The following is a 21,274-nucleotide window of genomic DNA, read 5'->3' as shown; positions in this document are numbered from 1 at the left end:
AATGCCCAGTTCTCACTGTCGTTGTGTTCAATACAGATAGTAGTGGCCACGTCAGGAGACAAAAGGTGGAGAGCATTTTGGTGTATTATGAAATGTATGTCAAAAGGTGGTTGTGTTTTTAGTATTGTTTTCTTTTGACCTCTTCCTCTTTCTTTTTTTTTTTTTTTTTTTTTGTGTGTGTGTGTGTGCAGTACTTTTATTTACTTTTTTATTGGAGCATAATTGCTTTACAATGTTGTGTTAGTTTCTCTTGTACAACAATGTGAATCAGCTCTATGTATACATATATTCCCTTCCTTTTGAGCCTCCTTTCCACCCCCCATCCCTCCCTTCTAGGTCATCACAGAGCATGGAGCTGAGCTCCCTGTGTGACACAGCAGCTTCTCACCAGCTATCCATTTTACACACGGTAGAGTATATATGTCAATGGGAAATTCCAGAGATGGAAATATCAATATTAAGCCTAGACCAGAAAAGGAATAGCACTCTTAACATCACAAGTTAGAAAGCTGCCTAATTTCCCAATGAGTAGACCTACACATCTTTCTGCTTCACCCTGGCCTTAGGCTTTGCCTCCCTCCAATCTCCTCTCCCCAGAGCCACAAAACAGATCATTTGGATGCAATCATTTCTGATAATTTTTTTCTAGATCAAAATTTGGTTCTGTGCCAGTTGGTGTAATTCATCCCCCCCTCTCTCCTTCACTCAGTTCTTTGTGCCTTGATAAACACTTTTGTGTGGCTTCCTCTATCTTTCTTTGTTCCTCTGGTCTTTCTCACACCTTTATTCCCTGGACAGCTTGCGATATCTGGGTCAGGTATCATCTCTGTCAGAAAACCTACCCTGAGGTCCTAGCACTCACAGAAGCGAGTTAAGATCATTAGTTTGCATATATTTTCCTTCCATTATTCTGTGAATTCCTGGAAGATACTGATGCTATTTGTTTCATTTCTGCGCTCCCCACAGAGCTTCACCCAGATATACAAATAGATGACATTCTGCTTTAGGTGTTCCTTGCTCAAAAATTGATCTCTTTTCTTAATGGAAACACACACACACATGATCGCCTCATCTTTATCTCCTCTACCTCCTTGCTGTTTATAATCCACTTCGTTTCCTTTCCTATCCCAGATTGTACTGTGGACCCTTGAGGTCAAAATCAAGGCTGGGGATGCCGGGCCATGGAATAAAAATATAGGAGTGGCTGTAAATTCAGAAGATGTTTTATTACCATTCATAAGGGCTGCTGGAATAAGAAGGATGAGGATTCCTTTTTCTGAGATTAACGTTTCTGCCAGCAGCAGAGAGTCTATAAAAATTAAAACACAGGAGATCACAGATGTCAAATATGGTTCATGTGTGAAGGAAAGGGGGAAAAACGTTCTCCATTTTCTTTCTGGTGACAACGGCAATCACTTTTCAGTGAATAACTGATTAGCTCTGGAGAAAGACTCAGCTCCATGGAGTGTTGTTTATTTATATATTTGTAGGCTAGAGGCCAACTCCTTTCCCTGTCCTATTTGTCTAGGGGAACCCCAAGTCCCTACTTAGCATTCTGTTATGATTGCTGACAAAACACTGCAATTGTCTCCCCGGATGTAAATAGCTAATTTCTGGACTTCGGGGAAAAGATACGGGGCTATGATTTACTGGTGTTAATGAGGCAAGACAGTACTCTTCCACAGGTGAAAGAGAAGGTGAAACTCAAGTTCAATCCCCTGCATACCTTTTCTTGCAGATACACTGAGGAGCTGTAACTGAAAGTGAGGCTAGTCTGCTCACCTCTCAAAGCGAATAAAGAGGCCAGGTTGATGGAAAGGAAACTTGCTTTATTTTGGATGCTGGCAACTGGGAGGGAGGTGGGGAGGACAGATGCCTATCCAAAGGCTGACTTCCCCTCTCCCCACTGACAGTCAGTGGGCAAGAGCTTTTAGAGACAGAAAGAGGGGGCAACATGCAGAGTCAGCACAGTCAGCTCTGATAGTCATCTTGAAATTGGTCACTGGTGGGCTGCTCAGTGTCATCATGTTGGTTTTCAGTTCAGTTCAGTCTCTCAGTCATGTCCAACTCTTTGCGACCCCATGAATTGCAGCACGCCAGGCTTCCCTGTCCATCACCAACTCCCAGAGTTCACCCAGACTCACATCCATCGAGTCAGTGATGCCATCCAGCCATCTCATCCTCTGTCGTCCCCTTCTCCTCCTGCCCCCAATCCCTCCCAGCATCAGAGTCTTTTCCAATGAGTCAACTCTTTGCATGAGGTGGCCAAAGTACTGGAGCTTCAGCTTTGGCATCATTCCTTCCAAAGAAATCCCAGGGCTGATCTCCTTCAGAATGGACTGGTTGGATCTCCTTGCAGTCCAAGGAACTCGCAAGAATCTTCTCCAACACCATAGTTCAAAAGCATCAATTCTTCAGTGCTCAGCCTTCTTCACAGTCCAACTCTCACATCCACACATGACCACAGGAAAAACCATAGCCTTGACTAGATGGACATTAGTCGGCAAAGTAGTCTCTGCTTTTCAGTATGCTATCTAGGTTGGTCATAACTTTCCTTCCAAGGAGTAAGTGTCTTTTAATTTCATGGCTGCAGTCACCATCTGCAGTGATTTTGGAGCCCCAAAAAATAAAGTCTAACAGTTTCCACTCTTTCCCCATCTATTTCCCATGAAGTGATGGGACCGGATGCCATGATCTTCGTTTTTTGAATGTTGAGCTTTAAGCCAACTTTTTCACTCTCCTCTTTCACTTTCATCAAGAGGCTTCTTAGTTTCTCTTCACTTTCTGCCATGAGGGTGGTGTCATCTGCATATCTGACGTTATTGATATTTCTCCCGGCAATCTTGATTCCAGCTTGTGTTTCTTCCAGCCCAGCGTTTCTCATGATGTACTCTGCATATAAGTTAAATAAGCAGGGTGACTATATACAGCCTTGATGTATTCCTTTTTCTATTTGGAACCAGTCTGTTGTTCCATGTCCAGTTCTAACTGTTGCTTCCTGACCTGCATACAGATTTCTCAAGAGGCAGGTCAGGTGGTCTGGTATTCCCATCTCTTTCAGAATTTTCCACAGTTAATTGTGATCCACACAGTCAAAGGCTTTGGCATAGTCAATAAAGCAGAAGTAGATGTTTTTTGTGGAACTCTCCTGCTTTTTCCATGATCCAGCAGATGTTGGCAATTTGATCTCTGGTTCCTCTGCCTTTTCTAAAACCAGCTTGAACATCAGAAAGTTCACAGTTCACGTATTGCTGAAGCCTGACTTGGAAAATTTTGAGCATTACTTTACTAGCATGTGAGATGAGTGCAATTGTGCGGTAGTTGGAGCATTCTTTGGCATTACCTTTCTTTGGGATTGTAATGAAAACTGACCTTTTCCAGTCCTGTGGCCACTGCTGAGTTTTCCAAATTTGCTCCATGTTGAGTGCAGCACTTTCACAGCATCATCTTTCAGAATTTGAAATAGCTCAACTGGAATTCCATCACCTCCACTAGCTTTGTTTGTAGTGATGCTTTCTAAGGCCCACTTGACTTCACATTCCAGGATGTCTGGCTCTAGATGAGTGATCACACCATCATGATTATCTGGGTGGTGAAGATCTTTTTTGTACAGTTCTGTGTATTCTTGCCACCTCTTCTCAATGTCTTCTGCTTCTCTTAGGTCCATACCATTTCTGTCCTTTATTGAGCCCATCTTTGCATGAAATGTTCCCTTGGTATCTCTAATTTTCTTGAAGAGATCTCTAGTCTTTCCCTTTCTGTTGTTTTCCTCTATTTCTTTGCATTGATTGCTGAAAAAGGCTTTCTTATCTTCTTGCTATTCTCTGGAACTCTGCATTCAGATGCTTTTATCTTTCCTTTTCTCCTTTGCTTTTCACTTCTCTTCTTTTCACAGCTATTTGTAAGGCCTCCTCAGACAGCCATTTTGTTTTTTGCATTTCTTTTCTATGGGGATGGTCTTGATCCTTGTCTCCTGTACAATGTCACAAACCTCATTCCATAGTTTATCAGGCACTCTATCTATCAGATCTAGTCCCTTAAATCTATTTCTCACTTCCACTGCATAATCATAAGGGATTTGATTTAGGTCATACCTTAATGGTCTAGCAGTTTTCCCTACTTTTTTCAATTTAAGTCTGAATTTGGCAATAAAGAGTTCATGATCTGAGCCACAGTCAGCTCCTGGTCTTGTTTTTGTTGACTGTATAGAGCTTCTCCATCTTTGGCTGCAAAGAATATGATCAATCCAATTTCGGTGTTGACCATCTGGTGATGTCCATGTGTAGAGTCTTCTCTTGTGTTGTTGGAAGAGGGTGTTTGCTATGACCAGTGCATTTTCTTAGCAAAACTCTATTAGTCTTTGCCCTGCTTCATTCCGCATTCCAAGGTGAAATTTGCCTGTTACTCCAGGTGTTTCTTGACTTCCTACTTTTGCATTCCAGTCCCCTATAATGAAAAGGACATCTTTTTTAGGTGTTAGTTCTAAAAGGTCTTGTAGGTGGTTTTAGGCACAGTGAATCTTCAGTTCCACGGTCAGTTTATTCCCATGTCTCGAGGCCAGTTCTGAGAATTCTGGCAGCCTATATCATGGCTACAGTCTGGTACCTGTGGTTAAGAACCTGTGGTTCTTCCACCTGGTGGGGCTTTCATTACCTGCAGGATACGGCTCAGAATATTATCTAAAGTCGCTGTGAAGGTCCTTTACTTTACTTTGCTTAGTGACTGCAGTATTTTTCCTTGGTGTCATTTGACTGTTTTCCTTTGTTTCTGCATTTTCTCACTTCCCTGATTAGAGTCCTGCTTCATTTTCCATTATATGTGAGCTGATAATTAATCAATGGCTACTATTGTAACAGATAAAATGTGGAAATTCATCATATACATTTTCACTCAGTTAAGTTATGACCAACCTAGATAGCATATTCAAAAGCAGGGACATTACTTTGCCGACTAAGGTCCATCTAGTCAAGGCTACGGTTTTTCCTGTGGTCATTTATGGATGTGAGAGTTGGACTGTGAAGAAGGCTGAGCGCCGAAGAATTGATGCTTTTGAACTGTGGTGTAGGAGAAGACTCTTGAGAGTCCCTTGGACTGCAAGGAGATCCAACCAGTCCATTCTGAAGGAGATCAACCCTGGGATTTCTTTGGAGGGAATGATGCTGAAGCTGAAACTCCAATACTTTGGCCACCTCACGCAAAGAGTTGACTCATTGGAAAAGACTCTGATGCTGGGAGGGATTGGGGGCAGGAGGAGAAGGGGACGACAGAGGATGAGATGGCTGGGTGGCATCACAGACTCAATGAATGTGAGTCTGAGTGAACTCCGGGAGCTGGTGATGGACAGGGAGGCCTGGCATGCTGCGATTCATGGGCTTGCAAAGAGTCAGACACAACTGAGCGACTGGACTGAACTGAACTGAACTGAACTGATTCTTTGTCCAAGGATTCCAGATCACCCATGGCACGCATGCCACATGTCCCTATATTAAACTTATTCTTTGGCTAAAGTTTTTCCACAAGAAAAGGCAGACAGAGGACACAGGGGGCAAGGACCATAGGGTCCTGTTCTGTTTCAGTTGGAGAATGACTTTTATATCTGGCTGTCACAAGCCTCTGTGTACAAGGATGGGTATATGGCTTATGAATCTTGCTTCAATTTTTCTTTCCAGAAAAGGAAGAACAGGATCACTTTAGATTCCTAGCTTGAGCTTGGTGGATTGACCAAAAGGAGAGCCCACGTGTGTCACAGAAAGGAATTCCTCATTTATTTATTAACGATGAACAATAGACACCAAGACATTTTCTTACAACAATTCGGTGTGTGCCTTTCATCTGCATTTGTTTACAATATGATAAACATGCATGGAAGCACCTTAGGAACTTCAGATTTTCAACTTGGACCTGAACCCAGATGGCCAGATGCTTATCAGAATCTTCTGTGAACCATCCAAGCTTCTTGTATGTCAGGAACTGCAGGGGGCCACTTTGCTCATGAGCTTTCAGGCATTTCCAGGAAGACCTTGACTAATGCAAGAACAGGCTTTTTTCAAAGTTTTGGCCCTTCACCAAACCTTTACAGCACTTCCTTATAAAGACAGCTTCCATAAGCCTGTGTGCAGTTGATCTCCTGGGCCATTTGAAAGGCAGAGTGGAAAATCTCCATGTTCAGATAAAGATGCTGACCACATAAGGAAAGACAGAAGCATTATGTGTGGTGTGGTTAATGAATGAGGTGATATCCTCTTCCTATGTCTTTCTTAAATGTGTCTTTCTCAATAAATACAGATGCCACCCTTTGAACTTTGCTTGTAAAATCAAATGGATTTTGTTTTGCAGTTTTAGCTCCTTTTAAAAAATTACCTTGATAGTTTCCATAAATATTTTGTGTCCTGGTGGTTTGACTCTGTCTATTTCTTTCTGAATTTATTAAAAAATTCAACTGGCTTAGCCTAACTGAATATTTGTAACTCAATTAAATGACAAGATTCGTCAATATAGGGATATGTGGCATGCGTGCCATGGGTGATCTAGAATCCTTGGACAAAGAATAACTGAGTGAAAATGTATATGATGAATTTCTACATTTTATCTGTTACAACAGTAGCCATTGATTAATTATCAGTTCACATATAATGAAAAATGCAGCAGGACTGTTTAATTAAATTTCAATTTCTTTTCAGAAATATTTTTCTAATGGTTTCTCTTTTTATTGAAGTATAGATGTTTTTACAATGTTGTGTTAGTTTGTGCTATGCAGCAAAGTGAATCAATCATATATAAATATATATGTATATATATATCCATTCTTTTTTAGATTTCCTTCCCATTTAGGTCACCACAGAGCATTGAGTAGAAATTCTCATTCTTTATCAATTTCATCCATTGTAGTGTATTATGTCAATTTCAACTAAGTTTAGAAGAAAGTTCGGAAACTACTTATAGTCGATTACCAAAGTGAAAGCCATTTGTTTAAAAACTCAGTTTTTTATTTCATGTCACAGAACTGAATTAAGGCTTCTAGATTCATACTTACTCATTTTCTTCAGAAATATTTCTTTTCAATATTTTTAATGAAAGTTCAATTTTAGAAGAGTTTTAGACTTAAAGAATTGTTGTGAAGATAGTAATTCCCATATGCCCAAAGCAGTTTCTGTTATATTAACATCTTATTTTAGTATGGTATATTTGTTATGATTGATAAGCCAATAACAATACATAATTATTAACTGAAATTTATGTTTTATTTGTGTGGTTCAGTGGTAAAGAACCTGCTTGCAGCACAGGGGATGCAGGTTCCATCTCTTGGCCAGGAAGATCTGCTGGAGAAGGAAATGGCAACCCACTCTAGTATTCTTGCCTGGAAACTCCCATGGACAGAAGAGCCTGGTGCGCTACAGTCCATGGGGTTGCGAAGAGTCAGACATGTAGCGACAAAATAACAATGGTTTATTTAGAGTTCATTATTTTTTATACTTATGTCCTTTTTCTGTTAAAGGATCCCATTCAAGACACCACATCATATTTGTAGTCATGTCTTTTCAGGCTCTTTTAAACTGTGACAGTTTATTCATTTATTTTGACAAGTATTCACCATACTTGTGATTGCCTTAGATGTTATACTGGTAAGAGTTGCCAGTTAGGTTTTATTGAATTTGCCAATTTAGTTTGCTTAGAGAGTGGTTTTGAAGGTTGTTCTGAGAATGAGTTTGGAGCTGGTTTAGTAGCAAAGAGCATCAAGAATGATGTCAGTCAATGAAAAAGAGAGAATGGTCACACATGTGCCCAATGGGGGCTTCACCCAAGCTGTTTAAAATATAAATGAAATGGCAATAATTATCCTTTAGAGTTTTACAGTGCGTTTTTGTGGCTACAATCATGCATGTGTTAAACCTTAACAATAATCCATGCCCACTCTCTCATTCATCTGAAATTCATCAAACGGATGTTGTGTGCTGGGCTCTGGTCTAGATGATGGAGAGGGAGGTAAACCCTATACCTGAAACTTGGTGACAATATGTGCAGCCTAGGCAGCAGGATTTATGGAAAGGTCCTTCTGTAGAAAAGATGCTCATTGTATAACTGATCAGAAAAAATATTGTGCTTGTGGTCTTTGTTTTGTTTTTTAAAAGTAGGACTGGAGTTATTAGCTTTTTAAAAACAGAGGGGTAGGAGGGAAAGTGTGCTTTTAGAAACCTTCTTGTTGCTGTTTAGTCCCTCAGTCATGTCTGACTCTTTGTGACGCCCTGGACTGTAGCCTGCCAGGTTCCTCTGGCCATAGAATTCTCCAGGCAAGAATATTGGAGTGAGTAGTCATTCTCTTCTCCAGGGGAATCTTCCTGACCCAGGGATCGAGCCTGCATCTCCAGCATTGGCAGGTGGATTCTTTACAGCTGAGCCACCAGGGAAGACCTTTTATAAGCTTGCCATGTATATATTGGGGATGAGAGTGGGGGAAGGGTACAGAAACTCTTCTTTACCCCCAACTAATCTGATTTCTAAGGAACAAAAGGGCATGGTGTTTTATTTGCCAAGAAGCCACTTAACTTGGGTCTCCCTTGCCCTCTCAGACCATCACTTCACTACACACATTCCTTTATTCAATAGGTGGCCAATATATAGGTTTTCAGAACTCAAAGGGAATAAAAAGGTTACGCTCAGCCCCACAATTGGGTAATTGAATGGACAGAATCATATGCTCAGCTTAAGTTTCTTAGAGACTTCCATCTGCTCCAAACTGTAATAATCTCGAGGCTGATTTGTGAGTGGGATCAGATTTAAAATTCCAAAGTCACTCCATGGTGTTCTCTCTTGAATGTCAAATGCAAGAATGGGAGGAGGAAATTAGTGTATTCTGAGGACTGACTCTGTGCCAAGCTGTAGGCTGGCTGCTTTTTAAGCATCTCTCTCTATCTTCCTCAAGATGTGGGAAAGCATTTGCAAACATGAAATATTACTAGAGAAAAAGTCTTATATACTTTGAGCCCCTTTCTTAGAAATTCCACCAGTATATAGAGATTGAGATATTCTAGTTGCCTGATTTCCCACCATTGAGGTCTGAGCTGGATATAATAATGTCCCTTAAAGATAACCATACCCTAATCCTTTGTAAACAGACTACTTTAGGTGACTTCCCAGGTGGTCCAGTGACTGAGAGTCTGCACTCTCAGTACAGGGGGCCTGGATTCTATCCCTGGTCAGGGAACTAGATCCCCCAAACTGCAACTAAAGATTCTGCATGCTACAACTAAGGGAAAATAAAGAGAAAGAGAGATCTCACATGCCATAACAAAGACCTGGTACAGCCAAATAATAAATAAATATTTTTAAAAAACAAGTATGGCTTCCCTGGTGGCTCAGATGGTAAAGGATCTGCCTGCATTACAGGAGACCCAGGTTCAGTCCCTGGGTCAGGAAGATCCCCTAGAGAAGGGAATGGCTACCCACTGTAGTATTCTTGCCTAGAGAATTCCATGCACAGAGGAGCCTGGTGGGCTACAGTCCATGAGGTTGCACAGAGTCAGACATGACTGAGCAACTAACTTTATATATATATATATATATATATATATGGCAAAAGAGATCTCTGAAAATAGCATTTAGATTACTCTAATCCAGAAATTATTGTGGATAACATGGGTGGATTCATATAGTCACCTAGGCCTTACAAGCAGAGAAACATTTTGGCTCCAAGAGAAGAAGGATAGGGATGAAGCAGAAGAAAGATGAAAAAAAAAAAAAAAAAGACAGTGATATCAGAGAGATTTGAAGAATGAGGAAGATTGGAGTGGTCATTGCTGGCTTAGAAGATGAAGGGGAACATCAACCAGGGAACCAGGCAGTCTCTAAAGGCTGAGAATTACTCTTGGCCAACCGTCAGTAACAATATGTGGACCTTAGTCCTATGCCTGAATGAAACTGAATATGACCAACCACCCGAATGAGTTTGGAAGTGGATTCATCCCCAGACATTTCAATGAGACGCGCAACCTATTGACGTATTGATTTTGGCCTATGAACTGTGTTTTTGTCCCCTAACATATAGAACTGTGGGGGCTTCCCTGCTGGCTCTGTGGTAAACAATCCACCTGCCAATGCAGGAGACGTGGGTTCAGTCTCTAGGTTGGGAAGATCCCCTGGGGAAGGAAATGGCAAGCCACTCCAGTGTTCTTCCCTGGGAAATTGCATATGCAGAGGAGCCTGGCGGGCTATGGTCCAGGGGCCGCAAAGAGTTGGACATGGTTTAGCAACTAAGCAACAAAGATAATACAGAACTGTGAGATATTAAGAGGGCACTGTCTTTTCTTTGTTTGTTTCTTTCTAAATTTATTTTGGCCATGCTGCAAAGCATATGGAATCTTAGTTCCCCGACCAGGGGTCAAAACTACAACTCTGCATTGGAAGTATGGAGTCAACAACTGGACTGCCAGGGAAGTTCCAAGAGGGCATTGTTTTAACTGTTAAATTTATGCTAATTTATTAGGGAAGCGATAGAGAAATAATGCAGGGGCCCCTGTCATTGGACCTAAATGGGGCAGAGGCTGTACATGTGGGCCGTGGAGTAAAGGAGGAATGAAGAAAGCATCCAAGAACAAAAGCAGGTATTGATACATGGAAATCAATAACAGAGTCTAGAAAGTTGCAGATCTGAAGGTGAAGAGCCTAAATGTGAGACCATGAAGGGAGGAAAGCGGAAACAGAGCAAAGGAGAAGCCCCAGGTGCTTAGAGAAGAATTACTGAAACAGGATCATGAGTAGGGGACTATTAAGAAACAAAGGCTGGTCTCCTTAGGAGCAATGCTGTGAGCTTCATCTCCCCTGCAGCAACCCCGGGGTTCACAATGGGCCAATCAAGGATGCTTTGGACCAAACAAGGATGCTTTAGCTATGAATGCATGCGTGCATTCTAAGTCACTGTAGTCGTGTCTGACTCTTTGAGATCCCATGGACTGTAGCCCGCCAGGCTCCTCTGTCCATGGGATTCTCCAGGCAAGAATACTGGAGTGGGTTGCCATGCCCTCCTCCAGGGCATCTTTCCAATCCAGAAGTTGAACGCACATCTCTTACATCTCCTGTGCTGGCAGGTGGGTTCCTTACACTAGCACCATCTGGGAAGCCCTTAGTTGTGAGTATCCCTGTGTTAACTGATTCCCCACTTATATGACTTTACCCTATAGAGGATGTGGTGAGGCATTTTGCCCTGTGACTGAGAAGCAACAAACCCAAGGCCACATTTTTCTGCCTCACAGATGTAGGGACAGTCAGCAGAAACTCACAGTTCCCTGGGGGAAACAGAGTTCTCAGTCTACGCCTGTGATGGATTCTTTGTCATATGAAGGATGAGGAGTGGTCATTATGGATGATCTGGGGTAATAAAAGAGACAGACTCTGTCAGAGGGGAGAGTCTTTCTCCCTATTATTTCCTGCGCTGCTTCTGCTCATTCTCAAGGCTCTGTCTAGTCCAAACCTCCACCATAACCCTCCCTCACTCCCCCCACTCCACCTCCAAGTGGATTAACCTTCTGCTTCATGCTTCCTTAAACGAGACTGCTTAACACATTGCAGAATATCTGCATGTCCCTAAACTCTACATGGTGGATTCAGGCTGACCATGAACTAATTACTATATCCTCCGCCCGTCAGGCAATGCCTGAAACATAGTAAGCTCTCTTATTTACTTTATGATAAAGAATATGTTGGGTTTCCCTGATGGCTCTGATGGTAAATGATCTGCCTGCAATGCAGGAGACGGGTTCAATCCCTGGGTTGGGAAGATCCCCTGGAGAAGAGAATGGCTACCCTCTCCAGTATTCTTGCCTGGAGATGCTACCCTTGGTTTCTCTTCTTTTTAGTTATGATCTTGAGCATAAGATACCCAGTGCCTTATGTTAACAGACTTTTGATGGAGCAACCACACAAGGATTCCAGGACATTTTAAATTTGATTAATTTTTCTGCAACTATATTGCTTAGCCTGTCTTTTGGTACTTTTTTGTTAAAGTGAACAGGCTAGTTTGGAATTAGAGTGACTATCATTACTGTCACATTAAATTAACATCTAGCCTGTTGTATCAATCGGAAAAGGCAATGGCACCCCACTCCAGTACTCTTGCCTGGAAAATCCCATGGACAGAGGAGCCTGGTAGACTATAGACCATGGGGTTGCTAAGAGTCGGACACGACTGAGTGACTTCACTTTCACTTTACACTTTCATGCGTTGGAGAAGGAAATGGCAACCCACTCCAGTGTTCTTGCCTGGAGAATCCCAGGGACGGGGGAGCCTGATGGGCTGCCGTCTATGGGGTCGCACAGAGTTGGACATGACTAAAGCGACTTAGCAGCAGCAGCAGCAGCAGCAGCCTGTTGCATCAATAGTTCCTCAAAAAAGATGTCAAAACACTCGATCCTAGTGATTAAGCCAGTGCTTGTTTATATACACTCACAATTTACATGTTACCTACTTATCTGTGACTTCCCAGGTGACGCTAGTGGTAAAGAACCCTCCTGCCAATGCAGGAGACATAAGAGACCTGGGTTCAATCCCTGATTCAGGAAGATCCTCTGGAGAAGGAAATGGCGACGCACTCCAGTATGCATGCCTGGGAAATCCCATGAACGGAGGAGTCTGGTGGGCAACAGTCCATGGGGTCGCAAAGAGTTGGACACAACTGAGGTGACTTAGCACATGTACACACACTTATCCATATGGACCCTGTGGATTTGGACCTGCTTTAATGACAGAGAACACATGTAAGTGTCTTCCACTGTTAGCTATCGTTCACATGTCACCTTTCTGGCAATGGTACACTCAGGGCCTTAAATGTTAGATCTGCCATCCGAAATCCACCAGGCACTCCTGGAAGCTGGGCACGTCTGTCTCCCTGGCTCTGTTGCCAGCTTTGCATTAATTGTTCGCTCTGAATAGAGAACATATGGGCTCTAAATGCCGAGGTTTGAAATATTTTTTCCTTTCATTTTGAAAGGCTTTTACTTGAAATGTGGAAGGTTCTAAACATTGCTTCATTTCTGAAGGGGAAGAAAAGGGGAAAAATAAGTCCTCTACAAAAAGCTTTAAGAAGGAGAAAAAAAAAGAAGAAAAAACTTTCCCAATGTAAAGTTTTAACTATCTACGCCTTTATAGGCACAACTAGTGAAGAGCTGGCTCTCATGGATACAAAAGAAAAATGGATTTCCGTTTATTTTCCAAATAGGGGTGGGAGAATCCATCTTCCCACTGATTTCAAGAGAAAAATGGACCAATTAGGTTAGGCAAAAAGAGGAGTGGGGCAAAGAAATATGCATTGTTTTCTTTTTCAAAGCCCCTGCTTGACAATAAGTTTTTCTTAACCAGCTCTGGGATGGTAATTAGCATAACTCAGGGCTGAGCTGTGTGCTAAGACATCAAGCCTGTCTCCCTTTCCCTACATCACTCACACAGCAGCAGGAGGGAAACACAAGGGGAGATCACCTCCACTGATGCGGAGATCTCCACATCGCGGTGAAGCCTTAATGGGGACAAATCAGTCCTGGGCTTATTTACCACCACAGCGGACAATAGAAACCCCTGTATACCAAGATCAAATGTATAGTGTGTATTGGCAGAGATTTTTGTTTTTCCTAGACAAATAGTTTAAAAATATCACCTTTATTTTGGTACTTAAGGGAGCATACGACTTAAAGAGGGGGAAGGCAAGCCGTTGCGAGCATATTGGTGTGGGAACATCAGCACTAGTACAGCCTCTGGATCATGTACAGTCAACTAGGACCCCCGGGAAAAACCATCAGTGTCTGTGTGGAGATCCTGGAAGACTTGAGAAGCACCACCATGGGCCAATAGCTATCCTGCAGTTGATGAAAATTTCCTCTAGAGTTGCATTCTTGTGAAACTCTTTCCTCTTTAAAATAGCAAAATGAAAACCAAGTGACATCTACAGCTTGAGTATGTTTCCACTAAAGTTGGACATTTTGTTTCCCAATTATTTTTCATCATTTCATAGGTGAGAATTCTATTCTTGACAATGTTTATGTCCATATCACCATGAGCCCAATAAACTAGACCCTTATCTGGTAGAACTGTCCGCTGTGGACATCTTTGGATGAGTAAGGATGGGAGGGACAGAAATGCATGTGAGAAACAGCTTCTTTTCTCAAGGATAGCTCAAAAAATTGTGCAAGCTGAACATCACTCCAGTTAATTTCTGACCTTATGTAAAATACCCATCGTGCTTGCTGAATTTAGATTTATATTTGTTTATTAATTTATTCATCCATAAATTGAATACATATAGTGTATATATGGTGTTAGTGGTAAAGAACCTGCCTGCTAGTGCAGGAGATATGAGAGAAACAGTTTCGATCCATGGGTTGGGAAGATCCCCTGGCAGAGGGCATGGCAAACCACTCCAGTATCCTGGCCTGGAGGCACAGGTTCGATCCCTGTGTCAGGAAGATACCCTGGAGGAGGTCGTGGCAACCCAAACCAGTATACTTGCTGGAGAACCCCATGGACAGAGAAGCCTGATGGGCTACATTCCATAAGGTTGCAAAGAGTTGGACTTAGCACACATGGTGTATATATAAGTAATGTGTATATATGCATGTGTGTTTATGTATGTGTGTGTATTAACATCATACATATTTATGTATCAGTTCAGTTCAGTTCAGTCGCTCAGTCGTGTCCGACTGTTTGTGACCCCATGAATCACAGCACGCCAGGCCTCCCTGTCCATCACCAACTCCCGGAGTTCACTCAAACTCACGTCCATCGAGTCAGTGATGCCATCCAGCCATCTCATCCTCGGTCGTCCCCCTTTCCTTCTGCCCCCAATCCCTCCCAGCATCAGAGTCTTTTCCAATGAGTCAACTCTTCTCATGAGGTGGCCAGAGTATTGGAGTTTCAGCTTTAGCATCATTCCTTCCAAAGAAATCCCAGGGCTGATCTCCTTCAGAATGGACTGGTTGGATCTCCTTGAAGTCCAAGGGACTCTCAAGAATCTTCTCCAGCACCACAGTTCAAAAGCATCAATTCTTCGGCTCTCAGCTTTCTTCACAGTCCAACTCTCACATCTGTACATGACCACTGGAAAAACCATAGCCTTAACTAGACGAATCTTTGTTGGCAAAGTAATGTCTCTGCTTTTGAATATGCTATCTAGGTTGGTCATAACTTTTCTTCCAAGGAGTAAGCGTCTCTTAATTTCATGCCTATATATATACATATATATATATATATATGATTGTATATAATTGTGTGTATATATATACATATATACACACTATAATTGTATAGTGTATATATATATAGTGTGTGTGTGTGTATATATATACACACACATATAAACACATAGATTTATCTATAGCCTATCTTATGCCAAGTGCTATGGGGGATATTAGGAATACATCAGCGGACAGGACAGACAAAGTTATAGAGATTATAAACTACCAAAGTTAGTTGCTCAGTCATGTCCAGCTCTTTGTGACCCCATGGACTGTACCCTGACAGGCTCTTCTGTCTATGGGATTCTCCAGGCATCAATACTAGACTGGGCTGCCATTCCATTCTCCAGTGGATCTTCCCGATCAGGGATCAAACTGCGCCTTCGGTATTACAGGTAGATTCTTTACCATCTGAGCCACCAGGGAAGCCCATAAACTAGCAAGAATGATGACAATTAGACAAGAGAACCTGACAAAGTATGTGCTGCTGCTGCTGCTGCTGCTGCTGCTGCTTTTAAGTCACGTCAGTCGTGTGCGACTCTGTGTGACCCCATAGATGGCAGCCCACCAGGCTCCTCCATCCCTGGGATTCTCCAGGCAAGAACACTGGAGTGGGTTGCCATTTCCTTCTCTAAAGCATGAAAGTGAAAAGTGAAAGTGAAGTCTCTCAGTTGTATCTGACTCTTTGCAACCCCATGGACTGCAGCCCACCAGGCTCCTCCATCCATGGGATTTTCCAAGCAAGAGTACTCGAGTGGGTTTTCATTGCCTTCTCTGAAAGTATGTGCAATAAGACACTATTCTGAAGGGTTTTATTCCAGTCTAGGTATGTGGCAATTTCTCTCTAGGAAGAAATTAAATTTAAACAAAGAGTACTTTGGACTTGCCCAGCAGAAATGTGTTAGGATGAAGGAAGAAAATGGTTCAGGAGGAGAGAGGGCTGGAAATAATGGGAAAGCTGGAAACTAGAAAACATGCTTTGTAAAAAAAAAAATTAAAAAAAAAAATAAATAAAGTCAAATATTGTCCCCTGAATGCAAGAGGCCTTGAGTTGTAATAACTGTTCAGTTGACTACATAGTTATTGAGACTAGTAGACACTTAATAAATAAATGTGTGTTGAATGATGAAGTGTATTAGTTACCTATTGCTGTGTAACTAATTACCCCCCCCCCCCCACACACACACAAAGGTAATAGCTTAAAGCAGCAATTATTTATTATGTCATACAGTAGTCAAGGCTGAGAAATCCAGGAATGGCCCAAATGGATGGTTCTGGCTCAGAGTCTCTCATGAAGCTGCAGTCAGGAACTTGGTGGTGGCTGCCTCACTGAATGCCTGCCTGTCCTAGAGGGTCTCCTCTCAAACTCACTCATGTTACTGTTTGCAACAGGTCTGAGTTTCTCTGGATGTTGGCTGAAGTCCTTGGTTCTTGGTGACTTAGGCTTCTCCATAGTTCACAACATAGCAGCTGATCTAAAGTGAATGATAAGAAGTATTCACACAGAGAGAGAGAGAGAGAAAGGAAATAGACACAAGATCTGTATAGCTTGGCCTCAAAAAACATACTATTGCTTTTGTCATATTCTATTGATCAAACAGACTACCCCTGATACATTATGGGAGAGTTCATACAAGGGCATGAATACCATCTTGGAAGCTGACTATCATAAGTAATGAGTATTAAAAACAATTACGATAAAGTCTTCCCTGGCAGGCCAATGATTAAGACAGTGATCCCAATGAAGGGGACACACCCTTCTCCAGGGGATCTTCCTGATCCAGGGATTGAACCTATGTCTCTTACATTTTCCTGCATTGGCAGGTGAGTTCTTTACCACTAGCACCACCTGGGAAGCCCTGATCATTAAGTATTAGGGGCCAAATGGCAACGCATGTTTTAATGCCATCTGCAACCCTCAGTTCCCAAGCAATCTTCCCATCACTTGTCTTGCTCTTCTCCCCTGGGGCCAGGTTGTGTCCTGTTTCCAGATTTCCAACTTTGATATCATACCCAAATCACCTTTCTTCCTTAAAGTCCCATTTCCTCTATCTCAGGTCCATCTGTCCAATTCCAGCTCATTTCAGATGCTGTTTCTTTAAGGGATATTTTCCTGATCAGTCTCTAACCCACCAAAAGTGACTTTCTCACCCAACTTGTTTTCATCTTTTCTCTTGCATTTGCTTGTCTTTTTGTTTGTTTGTTTTGTTTCACATGGTAATTATTTACATACCTGTCATGTCCTCTAATAAATTTTAACATCACTGAAACAACAGATTTCTGTCACACTCTTCTGAAACCACACAGCACCAACGACTGCGTTAGATACTTAACCTTGCCATTATCCGACCTTCCTTTCCCTGTTCTTCATGTAACTTTAGATATTTATCTGCACCTCTGGCTCCATATTGGTTAAAGTTTAGTTTTTCACTACAATATAGAAATAATCCACATAGTTTTCAACTCTTGCCTTTCAAATGAGTCAAGTATACACATGTGATTCTGTTTTAAAGACATAAAACCTCAATTGCTTCTCCGTGGTACCCAGATTTCTACCTCAAATCATATGGCAATTCCTTGTTCATAGTTTTCAACTCTCTCAGGCCTCCCAGATTTGGGTTTACATACAGGACTTGTGGCAGCTCTTACCCATGACATGGACCTGTTTCAGAAACGTTATTCTGACTTTATCTCTGGCATATTCTCTAATAGTCCCAGAATCCTGTCTCCCTGCCCTAGAGGTATGGAAAAGACATTATGACCACAGAATCTTGGGATTGCCATCATCTGGGCTGGTTAGTCAACCAGTTAGGCAGACTGGTCCTAAAAGAGTACTGTATAGTTGTAGCATGCTTTATAGTTTATTAAGCTCATCAACAGTCATTACCACATTAAATTCATGAAACCCTACATGTATTACAGTCTTATGCTCATTTTTTGTTTCTGTCAAGAAATAGAGGTCCTAAAATGTTGACGTTTAGTCACTAAGTCATGTCTGATTCTTTGTGATCCCATGGACTGTAGTCTGCCAGGCTCCACTGTCCATGGGATTTCTCAGGCAAGAACACTGGAGTGGGTTGCCATTTCCATCTCCAGGGGATCTTCTTGACCCAAGGATCAAAACTGTGTCTTCTGCATTGGCAGGTGGGTTCTCTACTGCTGAGCCGCCAGGGAAGCCCCTAAAATGTATATGACTCACCAAACATAACAGAGTCATCAGTTAGTGAAATCAGCAGTTACTTCCAGTTCTCTGCCTACAAGTCCACTGCTTCTCTACAGCTGTAACTTTACAGCTCCCGGACCTTAAAATCCTCATATTAACATGGACCAAATTTACTTTTGGGGCATTGCCCTCCCTACATGCTACTCAACAGCCTATCAGAATCACTGGCCCAGAATCAAGTTATTTTAATTGCCTTCTGTTCACATTCATCATTGCTAAGTAAAGAAGCAGAGACAGACCTATGCCAGGGACATAATAAGCCAACATCTCACTGAAGCCAGGTTAGGGTAGGAGTGGAGAGGCATAGCCCAGAGCTTAAGCTAGTCATTAGGTAATTCAGCTGGCTGGAAGAATCAGGAATCAGGGTAAAATGCTGAAGCAGATGCTTTTGCAGTCTTGCAGCCCCAAAAGCAAGTTAGACTTTTGATAACATTTCTCTCAAAAACTAATCGTTTCTGCTCAGACCCAGCCACTAAAGCAATGTAGGCTGAAAACTTTTTTTTTTTTTTTTTTTTTAACTTGGCTATAGTTGTCTCTGTATTTGCTAGATCCCAGGACAGGCTGAGAAGTTCTTGGTGAGGTCTGTGTGTGAGACATTAAGTTATGACATCTCCCCATCAAAGGTACTGGCACCCTCCATGTTCAAATCAGGGACCTTGATTTCATAGTGAGGGGAAAGATCTGGCAATCTTGAAGGCTAAACATGAGTGGGTGTATGTTGGATCATTCAGATCTTGTTTCAAAGTCTATCTTTCACACTTGACAGCTTTGGGCTATCATCAATGTAAAGTGAGGATAGTAATGTATATCTCTTTACTGGATTGTTAAATACATTAGATGAAATAACATATAATTAGGCTAGTACAGTCATACCCCAAAAATATCCTGGATTTTGTTCCAGACCATGACCAAGGTAACAAAAAAATTTTGTTCCAGACCATGACAAAGACCACTTCCAATTTGCCTTGATTCTTGGACCTAACATTCCAGGTTCCTATGCAATATTGTTCTTTAGCACCGTATGTTATTCCATCATCAGTCATGTCCACAACTGGGTGTTGTTTTTGCTTTGGCTCCATCCCTTCATTCTTTCTGGAGTTATTTCTACACTGATCTCCAGTAACATAATTGGTACCTACCAACTTGGGAGTTAATCTTTCAGTGTCCTATCTTTTTGCCTTTTCATACTATTCACAGGGTTCTCAAGGCAAGAATACTGAAGTGGTTTGTCATTCCCTTCTCCAGTGGACCACATTTTTTCAGAACTTTCCACCATGACCCATCTGTCTTGGGTGGCCCTACACAGCATGGCTCATAGTTTCATTGAATTAGACAAGGCTGTGGTCCGTATCATCAGATTGTTTAGTTTCCTGTTATTGTGGTTCTCATTCTGTCTGCCCTCTGATGGAGAAGGATAAGAGGCTTATGGAAGTTTCCTGATGGGAGAGACTGAGGGGGAAACTGGGTCTTGTTCTGATGGGCAGCGCCATCCTCAGTAAAACTTTAATCCAATTTTCTGTTGATGGGTGGGGCTGTGTTCCCTCCTTGTTATTTGACCTGAAGCCAAACTGTGGTGGAGGTAAGCAAGAAAGTTCCAGAAAAACATCTACTTCTGCTTTATTGACTATGCCAAAGCCTTTGACTGTGTGGATCACAACAAACTGTGGAAAATTCTTTAAGAAATGGGAATACCAGACCACCTGACCTGCCTCCTGAGAAATCTGTATGCATGTCAAGAAGCAACAGTTACAACTGGACATGGAACAACAGACTGGTTCCAAATCAGGAAAGGAATATGTCAAGGCTGTATATTGTCACTGTGCAACATGAGAAATGCTGGCCTGGATGAAACACAAGCTTGAATCAAGATTTCTGGGAGAAATGTCAATAACCTCAGATATGCAGATGATACCACCCTTATGGCAGAAAGTGAAGAAGAATTAGAGAACTTCTTGATGAAAGTGAAAGAGGAGAGTGAAAAAAGTTGGCTTAAAGCTCAATATTCAGAAAACTAAGATCATGGCATCTGGTCCCATCACTTCATGGCAAATAGATGGGAAAACAATGGAAAACAGTGAGAGACTTTATTTTGGGGGCTCCAAAATCACTGCACGTGCTGACTGCAACCATGAAATTAAAAGACGCTTACTCCCTGGAAGAAAAGCTATGACCAACCTAGACAGCATATTAAAAAGCGGAGACATTACTTTGCCAACAAAGGTCCATCTAGACAAATCTATGGTTTTTCACATCCATATATGGATGTAAGAGTTGGACTATAAAGAAAGCTGAGCTCCGAAGAATTGATGCTTTTGAACTGTGGTCTTGGAGAAGACTCTTAAGAGTCCCCTGGACAGCAAGGAGATCCAACCAATCTATCCTAAAGGAAATCAGTCTTGAATATTTACTGGAAAGACTGATGCTAATGCTGAAACTCCAATACTTTGGCTACCTGATGAGAAGAAGTGACTCACTGGAAAAGACCCTGATGCTGGGAAAGACTGAAGGCAGAGGAGAAGGGGACAACAGAGGATGAGATGGTTGGATGGCATCACTGACTTGATGGACATGAGTTTGAGTAACTCCAGGAGTTGATGATGGACAGGGAAGCCTGGCATGCTGCAGTCCATGGGGTCACAAAGAGTCGGACACGACTGAGCGACTGAACTGAACAGATGACCAAGACCATGGCATTCTGCAGCATTTCAGTGGATGAGACCCTGCACTCCCAGTGGAAAAATGGCACCCATAGAATTGCTTAGCACAGGGTTGCCACAAAACTTCAATCTGTAAATTATGCAGTATGGGTGAAGCAGAATAAAGAAAAATAATGTGAGG

Source organism: Budorcas taxicolor, chromosome 21 (assembly GCF_023091745.1).
Source record: "Budorcas taxicolor isolate Tak-1 chromosome 21, Takin1.1, whole genome shotgun sequence".
Lineage (NCBI taxonomy): Eukaryota > Metazoa > Chordata > Mammalia > Artiodactyla > Bovidae > Budorcas > Budorcas taxicolor.
The sequence above is the reverse complement of the archived record's forward strand: the minus strand, read 5'-3'. Positions refer to the sequence as shown.